This window comes from Protopterus annectens, chromosome 3.part0, assembly GCF_019279795.1.
Source record: "Protopterus annectens isolate FY-2018-M chromosome 3.part0, PAN1.0, whole genome shotgun sequence".
Classification (NCBI taxonomy): domain Eukaryota; kingdom Metazoa; phylum Chordata; order Ceratodontiformes; family Protopteridae; genus Protopterus; species Protopterus annectens.
Window position 1 is genome coordinate 78,037,172 of NC_056731.1, and position 14,990 is coordinate 78,052,161.

Here is a 14,990-nt window from a genome sequence, read left to right on the forward strand (position 1 = left end):
TATGGAGTCATTGGCTTTGATATTTATGGTATACATGATGGACTGTATTTATTTTTATTTAACTGTCAGAAATCTTAGCAAATGTATAAGTAATAATAATAGTAATGAAACAGTATTGCAGTAGGGTCCTTTAATGGCTAATGAATATTTTAAAATCACTCCAGCCTGTGGTCCAAAAAATGAAATGAAAGTCATCTATGATGATATTTTTGTTCTTGATCCTTCATGCCTTTGGAGAAGAGTATGTGTTCACATTTAAAGGTGTTAAGCAACAGTCTCGAAAACCATGTCAAAAACATATCAAATGCATTCTTTACACTGGATTGTGTTGATAACCAGAAACTGAGTGCAGAAAGGTGGAACCACCTGGACATTGAATCAGTTTAACAGCTGCACAGCATGTAATATCACATTCATGACAGAGTGAACATTAAGAGTTCTGTTTGATTATTGATTCCTGAGGTGCTTCAGTGGACAGTTAACGCCAACATTTCATTGTCTTGTAGTGCATTGACCATGGTGATTGCACTCTAATATCTGGAAACAGACAAATCAGTTTAGTGCTTCTATAATATGAGACCCGGTCTTAACAAATCTGAAGCACCCCTGCTTCATTTGTTAAGATCAGGATTCTTGCTAGGCAGTTAAACCTGTAAGTACTGGTGAGCAAATGAAAATGGCAGAATTTAAAACAGATTTGTTTTTATTTGCTGTCTGTGCTAGCAATCTGTCTCTGAAATTCTTTCACTAGCATAAGATGCATTACTGCCTTTTTAAGATCATTTATGGCTTTGAAAGTTGGCAAAACACTATGTGCTTTTTTTTCTAGAACAAGAAATACAAGGAGCAGATAAAGCTCCAGTCATTGCAAAGAATTATGATCTCAACATGAACACAAAGATTCACTTCTTGAATTTTTCTCTTAATGTGATTTTTTTGCCATCCATGTCTCAAACACATAATAAGTTCATTATGATCAGCAACCCAATCATAATTTTTTATGTTAAAAAAAATGGACCTAATCACTCCTATTTTACCCAGGGTAAGCCTATCTTCATCTTTTTCTCTTTATATTTAGCTACATATAAAATAACTAGACCCACATTTTCCAGAGGTATGTACTGACAGATCATGTCATGAATGGGACAGTTTATTAGCCTGCATTCTTTTATTCTTTCAGTGCAATGTGATGTCCCCAGAACAGTGTGACCCATATGAATGGTTCCTTCTTGCTTTTGGCACCGACTGTTTATGAATTTGCTACACTGCATTTATGAGATTAAATGCTGTCTTGTGCATTCCATAATTTGAATTATTTTTTATCTCATCATTCAATATAGTCATTTTATGAATCAACATAAAGAATGCAGCTCAATTGCATCTGAGAAACAAATGAAAGTTGTGACATTCACAGTGTCCTACAAAAGTTTTGTGTAACAAGTTTATTTTTTGATGTAACATGGTCTGACAAAATGCCTTTCTTCTGACTGTAAACTGAAACTAAAGAAGCACAAAGGCATGAAAAGTCACGGGTAATCCAACAAACTTTATTCTGAAGTGCTTTTCGTCCTGCTTACTGGCAGGACTTCATCAGATAAAAGGTACTATCAAACTTCGTGGTTAAATAGTGGATGGGCATTACAATCAAGTCAAACATCAATTAGCTGCCTTAAACAAATATTGTTCTCTGTTACACACCTGTATTTGCTATAATATGTGTGAAACAAACACATTTGTAAAAAGTAATAAGTAATTAATCCTGAAAAATGAAAAATCAACAACAATAATAAAAGTCATTACAATAAAAAATGTTACAATAAAAGACACTACAATAAATTACCACACTCCTATGTCAACTAAGTAGGTAAATGGGTAGGATTAATAATAAATAAATAAATAAAAATAGGTCCTACACTTTTAATTTCAATTGTCCCAATAATAATAATAATAATAATAATAATAATAATAATAATAATAATAATAACTTCCCTCCTTTGACTATTAAAACCATGGATATTAGAAGCTACATTGAAACATTTGTGCTTCTTTAAAATGCCTTTCTTGTTAAGTTTTGGGGGAAATATTCTCACTTAAAAATGTTAAAGATTTATTCTCCTAACTAAATGAAGAACTGTTTTACTGCTGTACTGATAAATTCTTCACATTTTTAATGTTTCATTTAACAGATGAGAACATCGAAAGTTAAGATAGTAATGTGAGCAAAATTTCACTCAGTGATAATGCAACTACATTAAAAAAAAATGATATATGTAGGTTTCTTTTTTTTTTTTTTTTTTTGAGATTGTGTTTGGTCGACATCCGTTTAGTTGACGACATTTCACTTACTAAACAGGCAAGAGGTTTGTGGGACTGCACAATCTTCAAAATTGGGAAATATGCCCTTTCTTCAATTTTCTGCACTCTTGGAGTTAGTGTCTATAGATAGCAAGGGGTGTTGGTGTTGGAGCTGTTCCCACTGCAAAAAAATTATGCCCAGAATTCAATATAATTCATGTAGGCTCTGTGAAGAGCCTACAAAGAATGTGCCCTTGTACACAGCTATGGTTTCTCCTCAGCAGCGCACCATACATATTAATTATGCTGCTCTGCTGTGGGAGAGCACAGTAACACAGATTTGGAATCCATGTAAGCAACACTGTAGAGGCTGTGCTGTACTTGTGGACTGTCCAGAAAATGTCTGGATAGTTGTTAAGCAAAGCACAACACCTTTTGGCCCATTAACCTCAATCAAAAGGTGAACAACAGATATTACCTCATGAAATAGCAATTTTAATGTTTTTTTTCTTGTATGTACTTGTTTTTGTGGAGCAGTGCATTGAGCAGCTATGTTTAGCGTTGCTCACATATACAGCAGACATCTGCTAGACATCTAAAAATAAAAACTGGATATATTCAATTTTATTATTTTTTTTTCATGTGCTAGTTTGTGTGGTGCAGCACATTGCTTAGCTATGCTTATCTGATTATATATACAGCAGAAATCCACTAGACATCTAAAAATATAAATCAGATGTATTCAATTGTTGTAGTTCTGGAGTGCTTAACAATGCCCAAACCCCAGCAAAGCTGCACTACACTTCCAGGCACCTTTGTAGTATATGTGAAGATATATGAGTTCTGTTCACTATCCAAGTGGCTAGATAGGTTGAATCATAACCTACAATTTAGTAGGTACTGGGTTCAAGTCCTGAACCGTCATACTTTTTACATTTATTGATGTGAAAATGTGTCAGGTGAATGAAACATTGATTTAGTTTAAAATTAAAAAAAAATGTTACATTTGGAAAAGCTGTGCGATGCTTAGCAGTGCTTAAACATGGTCAATGGTCTATTCCCATTTGCACGTTGTTAAGCTGTGCTTACATATGGATTGTGTGTGTTTGCACAATACTAAGCAGTGCAGCACTTTTTTGAAGGCTATACCATGATGTGCAAGGGTGGAAATGCAGCCTATTTAAAGTTCAATAGGTGGGAATTTCACATCATTCGTTGGAGTCTTAACTTGGCTGTGGATATGTCTGGAGCTGTTGGTGAATGAGTGCGCTTTCGTGTGCAGAAGTGAGGAGTGCAGGAGTCCAGAGTTTTTGATGGACTTCTGGTTAAGAATTGTGAACCCCGGCTGCTGCAAGGTGATTACCAGGCCTCAGAGTGTAAGTCTGAGGCCTGTGATTGGTTGGTCAGGGAATTTACCAGTGTTACTTGTATCCCCCTCACCGGTAAGCAGTGTCATCACCACTATGATGACCTGAGACAAAGGAAGAGGGGAACCTTGGACACCTGAGTTTGAGAAGCAAGGGCTGGGCAAACCCCACACATATGTAAGCATATTTGTCAGTAATTTAGAAACATACAAGCTGAATCTGTGCAAAACTGGTATGCATAATGGCTTGCTTAATGCTTTTAAATCCTCACTAAAAAGCTACTATCTTAACAACTCCACATGTTCTTGCTCCGTTAATACCAGACCCCCATAACTTTCTCCTTATTACTCCTCTATCCAAAGCTATAACCAACCACTAATGACCAGTCCACCTACTATTTCTCCCTAATTCATTCCCTGTTGAAAAACTAGTGAGTGGGTACTAGTGTATATTTTAAGGTAATGTACTTAAATTGAATTACAGATAATTTCTTTTTTTTTCTACAAGATGTCTTTACCTTCACCTCTATGTTAAATAGAAGATGCTACAGAATTTATAAAAAAGTTTGCTATGATGTTTTAATTGTCTATATTTTTTATATAGTTTAAAGTCTTTCTTTCTAAAATTATATAACTACTTATCTTCTATAATCTGATGTTGTTATTTTACTCATTGTGGAGCTTTTCTCCCTGGGCCTCTACTGAAAATTGATTTCTGACCCAGTGGACTTTCTTGGTCAACAAGTGTCAATAAATAAATAATGTGTGTAATTGTATGACTACACACAACATGTTGCAATAAAAGTCATAAAGGAGATGGTGTTTTGAGAATTCATTATAGTCAAATAAAACTTGTGGGTTCAAATCCCATGGCAGCCAATTGATAAATGACCAGCTTTCTAGTGTAGTTAGTGTACATGAACATACCTTTCAACTGTCATGATTTTTGTAGAATGTAATCACTACTGTCCCATATGTCTGGTCCTTGATTAGCAGATACATGACATTACTTGGAAAGCAATTTATTGGCAAATCCTTTATCAGAACACCTTGCTACTGATGTATGAGCAAAATATGTAAAAATGTTCCCCGTAGTTGTGCCTTTGTTCCATCATTTGGTAGGACTTGGCCCATGATGTCCCATGCTAACAGGTTGAGAGATATGTACGTGCAACATCAGCTATACAATATTTGCAGTCACTGTACTCACAACTGAATTCTTAGATATGCAGAAGTATGCAATAGTAGTCTACGTAGTAGTATCACCTGCAAAGTTGCTAATGTTCTTTTTCTATCTCAACCCACTGCCTCTCTTCCTTAATTTATTAATTATATTCACTATTATGATTTGATATTACTATATTATTTTTAACTACCTCTTATGTTGGCCTTATGTATAATTTCAGATTGCTTTGCTGTTAATATTCTTTCATTTACGCTATTTATTGTTGTGGTCCTCATTATATTCTTTTCTATTTCTTTCGATTAATCATTATTATCTTCCATTATGTTAATACTAACATTTGTTTGGTTATGTTTATTTTTACCTTATCTTTATATTTAATTTACAACAGCATGACAAAGTAGGCTGGTTCCAGGAGATCTACTTATCTTGGCACCCTGGCTGTGGCACCGGGGTCCAGCACATCTGGGTCACAGCCTGGTGGTGCCCCCTCAGCTGTTCCTGCACTACCTGGGCCATCAGTTAGTTCTGCCTCACAATCTGGGGTTGGTCTCCCCTCTGGGACTGTAAGTGGAGGTGGTGATTATGTCACCTGTGAGGAACTGCCAGGCATGCTGCATGGTCTGTTGCAAAAAAGTCTTGGTGCACACTTATGCCAGATGGAGAGCATGCTGTCCATTCTGGTTAGGCAGCCTCACTTCACATGCTGCTGTCAACCACTGCCTCCACGGGAACAGTGAAGGTACAGTGCTAACAGTTCCATGGGTGAGGACTTAAGTCAAACTGCTACTGTGTCTGACATCCATGGGACTGGGATTCCACAGCACCTTCCTTAACCAAGGTGTTCACCCCACTCTTGTGCCACATATCAACCTGGTCTGCTGTCATGTCTGTCTTGTCTCTCGGCAAAAGCTTCCCAACTTACCTACTCCCACCACATACTTATTTCTCTTCCCTGGCATTCCACTGCCACCTTAAAAAAATGGGCACCTGCCCCCCCAAAAAATATTGTCCCATACATAGCTCTCCATTTTGCACACCTGTCCATTGGACACACTTAATCTGATCCAATTGAGTTGACAACGGACTTATGTTGTCCTATCCCCTTTCTCTGGGAGGGACAGTCCAAATTTAGCTAAAAAATCTGTTAAAGTGCACAGTTGTTGCTGCACAAGAAATGGATAGCTATGGTACTTTTCTACTCCCTTCCTGCATATATCTACCCGCCTTTCACTTTGTTTTTCCCCCTGTTTGCACCCCATTTCACCACTAGCCTTTCTCCCCATTTTTAATTTCTTTAAAGATTTTTTGAGCGATACAGCATCATTAAGCTAAGCTAAATGGCACTATATTTGTATATGTTTGTGAGATCATATTAATCATGTGCAAAAAGTATACCTGCACCCTATTTTGAACCCAGTATCATCACACCTGCAGACCAGTACATCAATTTACCAAGCCACACAGCTGTCAATTAACACACATGTTTTAAGCAAAACATAATAAATGCCATCTTCCCATCATTAGCAGCATTTAAGCAATGCTGCGCATCGAGCTGCATTGTGCAGATTTGATAAAAGAGTAATGGAAAAATGGGAATATAACTTAAACTCTGATATAAGAATACAGCACTAAAATCCAGACACACAACAATGGATGTCAGGTCTCTAACAGCAGGTAATTGTGCAACTATATCTGCAACATTTAAAAATATACCTGCTAAAGCATTAGTGGAAAAATAGGTGTTTAACTGGGAGTCTGGTGGAAAAATAAATCCCCATAAAGCCATACACAGAGTAATGGACGTAAATGAAGGAGGTAATAGCTTGCAAGTGGGCAATTATATATTGAAAAATACACCTGCTATAACAGTGTCTCAGTAGCTCAGTCTGTTAAATGCTTTGAAAGCATTAATTTTTGTTACACATGGTTCTGGGTTCAAATCCTGTGGTGTTTAGCATTTCAGATATATGTATGTGTACATCACCATTGTAAATTCTAGTATGAATGACTGTCTCATCACCTATTTATTCCCCTAAGCATTTCAGATGGGCTGTCTGCTTTTCAATGTTGGAAGTCAAAGGCCTGCAGATAGGAACACAGTTAAAATATTCCTATTACAACACTTGAAAGTGCATAGAGTGTCAGTTCACACATTACTATGCATTCACAGAGGATTTTAAGTTAAGTAATTCAAAGGAGGCCCAGTAATATCAGACTGCAGCACGCAATCATTTGATATTACAGATTAGCACTGCTGCACAAGTAACATACACATATGGAGATCATGCTAGCAACAAGGGTTGCCAGCACACATGTTCCAGAAGACTACCATAATATTACACATAGCTTGGCAGTTGTCCATATGGTTGGCATAATGGTAAATGTACCCACTACCATATTCAAGGACACAACAAGCATGTTGACTTTACTCTTTTAATGATACCTATGGCTAACATGCTTACCCTAAACACATACCTCAATTTCCTGTGGGATAGGTTCCCTCAATCAGACTCTGGCTGTACACCAAGGCTGCCACTGGTCACACCATTACTCACAAGTGTTGTCCTCCACATTCTGCAGCATCTCTCACTATGCTTATTGCCTGCAGCATCAGCTGCAGCCTGTAGCACACATATATATGTATTTAATAAGGATCTACTACAAACATTCTCTCTTGTGCTGATGTAGTATCTCTACCCCAGTATTTCCACACCATCATTTGAGAAAGGGGATGGATTCTACATTGAGGCATTATATCTCCTTCAATAGTTGCATGGGATTGCCTGGTTACACTGCAAATCACCTGTGTATTCTTCAATTAGCATTCCTGAACCACAGAATGGTTCAGAGGCAATCACCTGCTAATGAGAACCATCTTAAAAAAGCAAACTCCTAGCTAGGGAAACCATTGTGTATGAGAGTTACTTTCTATGGTGAACTCATTGGCACAATGCTTATTTATCTGTATCTCTCAAAAGAGGAGTATTGCACTCCATCAGGTTTGTAACCATTTCATTTTCAACATGATGCAGATTACATTAGTAAGCCTTTCTTAGACCTGTACAGATGACATGCCATTGATCTGCAGCTGTGTAATACCTAGAGAGAATGTAGATTACAGCAAGGGTTTAGTGTTAATTAAGGACACAGGTATCCTGGATATTGCCTTTGTTGGCAGTTGTAATACTACACAACTATGTTTTGGCACTGTATTATAAACGAGTGTTATCGGGGGATGGCTTTCCTGCTATGGGCCACACTACAAGTGGACCCCTAGGAAGTAGGACAGTTTGAACCCAGATGATTTGACCCTGGATGATTTAACCCCAATGCAATTGTATACACTTTCATGTTTAAATTTACATTTATTGCCTAAGGGAATAGTAAGTGGATAGTTTGACCCCGGATGATTTGACCTCAGACTATTTGACCCCAATTATATATAATACATATATATATATATATATATATATATATATATATATATATATATATATATATAAAAAGTTTTTAAAGTTTTGTAAATCATTTTATTGCTTAATATTTCAATCATGATTTTTTTCAGAGGAGTTTAATACATTATCTAACTTTTTATGTGAAAATATTAATTTATTTAATATTTTATTTCATTTTTAAATAAAATTAATTTTATTTATAACAGTTTTTTACTTTTTAACTTTAAAATCAATATTATTTAACATTGTAAACATATATATATATATATATATATATATATATATATATATAATATAATATATATATATATATATATATATATATATATATATATATATATATATATATATATATATATATATTAGTCTGCCGTGATGCAGCTCTACTTTAGAAGTAATGAAGCATGCTTTGCATTCAGTAATTGTAGTTCAAACTGATCACTAACTCGGGTAATTATATCTTTATTTTTTTGGAATATAGAATGTTTTATTCCATTACTTTGTTTATTTTTCAGTTTATGCATTGCAATTGTACATTTAATTTGTATTTCAGTTTGTAGTGTTGGTTCCAGTATTGAAAGTAGCTTATATTTTTGAGTTGCAGAGCGTTTTTTATTTTTTTAATATTTCTTTATTTCTACATATTGTTATGACTTTTTTACTTCGGTAATATTTGATTGTTTATCGTTATGCTGTTTTAGATCTGTATTTTGAATGCATTAATGTTTTCATTTTGGGGTCAAACTGTCCAGGGTCAAAACATCCAGGGTCAAACTGTCCAGGGTCAAAATGTCAATATCTGACTCCTATGTTGGGTGTCTGATTATATGTGAGCATCTGCCATGGCACAGGCAGGTGTAGGTCACTATTGCCACTATCCTTGTTGCTTCCACACCCTTTGTATGATTATCAAACTGTTGCATATGAAATGTATAATCAAGCAGGGAATACTTATATCCTTCCTTAATTGCTGTATCTGTACATACTGTGCATCCACGTATGTGATCCTGACATGTCTTCTCATTATTTTATATTTCAGGAGATAGCATGCACACCAGACATCACCCACCTTTCACTGAGATGGAAAACAACCTCATAACTGAGCCATTATGACAACACTACCGAGTCCTGTTGTCCAGAGCGAGGGCAAATAGGCAAGAACAACAAGCCTTGTGGGATAAACTGGTCCAAACATAAATGCTGTGGGCCATCAGAATCAAACATATGAGCAGGTGCAACACCATGCCACAGGCATGATCTACATGGCATGCAGATTGTCAGCAGACGTGGCCAGGTATCATCAGGTTACTGGTGGCGGGCCTGCAGCGTAACAACCTCTGTCAGCAACTGAGGAATTCCTGGTGAATCTTGAAACACAAGACAGTTCCCAGGCTTCCATCACATCATATATCGTGGATGTGGGTGCCACCATTTCCAGCCAAGAGGACCATCCAGGTAAGTTTTGTTGAATCAGCATCGGAATTCTGTAGCATTTAGCATGTCAGGGTGTACATAGTTTTACATGGGTGTCAGGTGTTTTATGGGGTAGGGGGAGCTAGGTTACCTGCAGTTTATAGCTCATGCAGAGATTGTGACCCACATACCTGTTAATGTAATGGTAAGGTGACCAATGGTCCCAGTTTTTCCAGGACAGTCCCAGTTTGGAAGTATCTGTCCCAGAATCCCAAACATTGTCTTTGGGACACAGAAATGTCACAGTTTAGACCGCTCAGTCTGAATGGTGACTTGGCTTCCCAGGGTGGCCAATCTCCCTGCTTTGCCATCCTAAGCTGCTCTGGGCAGTTTATGATTTTTTGGAGATGCCATTGGGTATTGGGTAAGATCAGATGCCTTTGTCCTGGCAGGAGCTTTCCAGGCCCTACCGCCATCAGTCAGTCACTCCCTCAAGGACTTCCACTGTAGGGAGTTCTGCTTGACCCCACTCACCCACTCAGGAGTTCTCCAGGCCCACCCACTGTCCGCCAGTTGCTCCCTTAAGGACTTCCATCATGGGGGGGCTGTGCCTGACCCCGCTCATCCAGGCAGGAGCTCTCCAGGCCCAGTTACTGTCTGGCCTAGTGCTCCCTTAAGGACTCCCATTGTGAGCAGCTCTGCCTGACCCCCCTCACCCAGGCAGGAGCTCACCCAGCCCTTCCACTATCAGCCTCTCTCCCCCTTCCAGACTTCTGTCTCAGAGGGGACATGGTCCATACCCCCTCACCCAGGCTAGAGCTGTCCTGTACCAGTCACTTTCCACCTCTCTCTCCCTTCCAGACTTCTATCAGGACTGACCCACTCTGGGGTTCCACTTCTACCTAGGAGTGAGTGCTCTTTTCCAGGGTTACATATCTCCTAACTGCTGCCACATTATGCAGTGTCATGCATGCTCTTGGAGCCTCTCAGGGGTTCTTCCCAACTTCATGGAACTCTTCTGGGCCACAAAGCCTCAGACAGTCTCTCACCCAGACTTCCGACACCTAGGGCTTTCAAACTCACAGGGAAGATGGCCCTGGCTCCCCCCATCTCTGCACTTTTGCGGCATACCTCAGTCTATTACCTCCATGGTGCCAGGTGCTGACGAATGTGCATCACTTCCAGCCTCCTGGCATGTGGCCTCTTGCCTCCTAGGTGGTGCTATTCACGGAATTACATACCCACAGTGCCTGGTGAAGGATGGGAGGCCAACCTTTCAGCCCCAGTGAGAGATGACATGACTGCCCTATCTCCACTCCCATGGGGGCTGGGAGAATGAGATTGCAGACCTAGCTTCCCGGGGTGGCCCTCAAGTGTCCCAATTTAGGTCCTGTAATAAAATAGTCACCTTGCATAATGGCTACTGTAAATGGAGGATATTTGGACATATTACCAGTATTATACTGTAACATGTGGTACTGTTTACATTACCTCTCCCTAAAATGTTTTTTAGGGCCATCAGGAATAGGAAGAGGCCATGTTACTGCCACTGGTAAGCACAAAACATTTTTGTCACAGATGTAGATTTACTTCAAGGTATTAGCTAAAGTGTCATCCCAGGCCTGTAGGCTGAATTGATGTACTGTCTGCCTGATTAAGAAATGTAGAGACATGTTCTGACTGTGCACACTTTAGGGTCAGACCTAGGCCTTGTAAGTGTGACCACAATGGTTGCTTTCAGAGTATTGACAGGACCTTTCAGATGGCCATACCTGTAAACTGGTCAGAGTTCTGCAGAATGTCAGCAGTGTACATAATTTGTGTATTGCTCAGAAGAGTCCAGTTTAAAGAGCTGTTAGTTTGAAAACCTACCAGTTTGGGTTAGAAATTAATGACCTCATGCTCTACTTATCTCAGATTGTGGGTTGTACAAGTCTGTAATAATGAGAGCAATGCATTCATCTTAACATATATTGAAACATAGGACTGTGGATCATAGTAGTACAGGTTTTAACATGATGCTTTCCCTTTTATATCAGAGACAACCTGGAAGGTTGGTCTTTGTTCCTTTCACAACCTGAAGTCAATGTCTCTTCAGACTCTGATGATGATGATGGTGGCCAAAGTGAGGTACAGCTAGGGATTGCAGGGGCTGAATCTGTCACAAAGGTTTACACCTCTCATCCACCCTAATTATCACCCTACACAGGCAGTATGCTTACTCATAACCAGTCCCCTGAACCCATAGATATTGGACAGTTGGATGGGGGGACACTGAACAGGGAAGTTTGGGTACTGTGGCTGCAGTGAGTGTTGACACTGACCATGGCCAAACAGTTGGTGAGGTTTCACACAGGCAGAATGATAGGGGTGCTCATAGGAGGCCTGCTGCCCCTCCACCATCTGTTGCAGGTATCTCATCCCATGTCACTCAGTGTATATTTATGGCCATCATGGAGGCACAGGTACATTTTGAAAAAAACTCCAAAAGAATGCTCAGGCTTATGGATGCAGCACAGTATGACACCCATGACTGCCTCCACCACATTGCTGATACCCTGGCTTGGTTGACTGATGCAGTGGAAAGACGTTGGTATGAGAGAGATCGCACATTATCTGCCTTGGAATGCACATTGTCGGTGATGGAAAATCTGGTTGGAGTTGAGGATCGGACTCATATACATAGGTCAGCAACAATATCTGTTGAGAGTCCACATGGCTGTGCACAATCACGGTCCCATAGTGGAAGTACATTCAGTCCTCCACAGGGGAGTGTGCTGTCCACACCAAGTCATGTTTGGCCATGGGCTCATGGTTCTAAGCACCCCATGAAGAACATGGTCCCAGAAGACAGAAGTCACTCTCAGGTAGTAGCCCAGCATCTGACCTTGGGCATGGAGGTGCCATTGCAACTGCTGTCAGAGCCAGTTCTCATGATTGGGAGCAGAGATGATGAACTGTCAGCTCTACCATGCATGGCTCAAAGCTGTCCAACATGCATTCACTTAGGGCTAGCACTGAACTTGGCTGTGTTCATGCAGACACTCACACACCACTGTAACACTAAGGTCACCTAAAGACACACACGCCACATTTACATGGTTTGTCTTGCCTGATATCCTTTCTGTCTCACACACACATGCCTGGCAACCTATTGGGTCAGCCTAGGCCTCCCGCTCCCCCATACCCCACCCTGTGCTAGTGATACCTGTGCCTGATATGTGTCTGATGCACAGGGTGACTATCTACATTAATATGCATTTGTGTCATCCATTGTTGCCTTTGACATGCTACTTGTACCGGTCAGTCACACACTTTGAATCATGCCATTTGTAATGTGTAAACCACATTATGTTGTGTAGGTTACATTGGATGCTGTTGTAATGGCTGTGTAGTCACACAATGAAAGGTATCTCATGGCACTGTTTATGTTTCAGGATTGTGTAGAACATACCTATGGATTCATATCTACAATAAACCCATCAACATCAAAGCACAGGATGGAATGACAGCACAGAAAAAAATGTCATCAGAAATGTAAATCAGTATAGTTGTATGGCTCTATAGGTTCATATGTGTATAATAGGCTAACAAAAACAAAGGTGTCTTTTATCCTAGCCATGCATCCCTAAACTCTGAGAAAGTCTGATACCCTTGATAAGTGTAAGCAGAGTTTTGGGAGCTGACACATGGACAACTGGGGTGTGCGAGGTGAACCATCCACAGTTTCCATGTGTCCAACAGAGACATTTGTCCTAAAGCAATTATAATTGTTGTCTTACCCATCTTGTGATGTAACTTTCACATGATTTGCATTAGGGCAGAACTGTGTTTCACATGCTTTGGGACCCTGTTACATATCGGGTATAGTGTCTGGGCTACATACCTGTCTGTCCAGCATGTACTGTTTATACCACAGTCAAGGTGTAGGTGTGCAGGAGTGGTAATTCTCATGCTAGTCCTTTCTTGAATATGTAGGAGGTACACAATGGAGTCTGACACCACACCCCCAGCATGGCAGGCATACACCTCACCTACAAAGCATGTTGGAGACAGAATACACAGTTACGGGGTTGATGCAGTCTGCTTAGGACATGTTATGTATACTGTGTATCAGTTTACTGTGGAAACTCTGTGGATGTGACATTTGTCAGATATGCTTGGTTAGTTACATACCAAGGTGTGATGAATGCCAGATACAGTGGAACAATGACTGTCTTTGGATTTACATGCCATACCTTTGTTTATGGGTTGTGTACATAGAATGCATCCAAAATATCACCAACCCATGAGAGTCAGAGGCTAGATCACTATCTATGTGTTCGTAAGTCACTGACTACTGGGTCATGTGCGGTCACTATATTAGTTACCAGGGATGGATGACTTCCCAAGGGATAGTATTGTGCATTCCTTGGCATTTACTGTTAGTCCATGGCTCTGATAACAACTGAATGTATGTGTCAGCCCATTCTGTATAACTGTTGAGTCAGTGTGGGATTCAATGACAGCTCCTAATTTGCAATCTTTTGCAAATTTAGTCAGTCAGAGGCCAATAGCAGTGGCTGTGACTGCAGAGAAGTAAATGCCTAGAAGGTGCACATCTTTCTCCACCCAAACCCACATCACACATGCCTGCATATGCAGAGGTCTTTACCAGACACATAAGCAAACACCAGACACCTCAGACACCCAAACGCAAGCTGTCCACACATAATCACATCTCTGGAGAACAGAGTACACATAATAGCTCACACACCACTATATCACCAGTGAAACGCTGAAGGCAAAACACACAATTAAACATATTACTCATAGGGGATTACATCATGAGACACATTGATGTGCTTCTTGCTAAGCAACATAAGGGAAAGGTCATGGGCAGCTTTCTGTGAAGTGCCAGGATATGCCATATCACACATGCACTGACGTCTGTCAACATCAGGTACTGTTACGACGATGTCATAGGTCCTGTTGGTGTGTACAACTGACATGACTGGGCTGACAGACTATGTGTCTCAGGCAGGTATGCCCTTGGCCTTGAGCTGCATTTTACCATCACCTAGGATGATGGCTCCATACAAACGACAAATGGTTGATGTCAATGATTGCCGTAGTGTGTGGTGTCAATGTAAGAGAATTACTATCTGTCAGCCTGGGGTTACCTGCTCAACAGACCTCAATGCTTTGCAGAGATGGTCTTTGTCTGTCATCCCTTGGATTTTGGCAACTGACCAAGGCTGTTTCCACCCCCATACAGCACCTTTTAGGTGGTGTC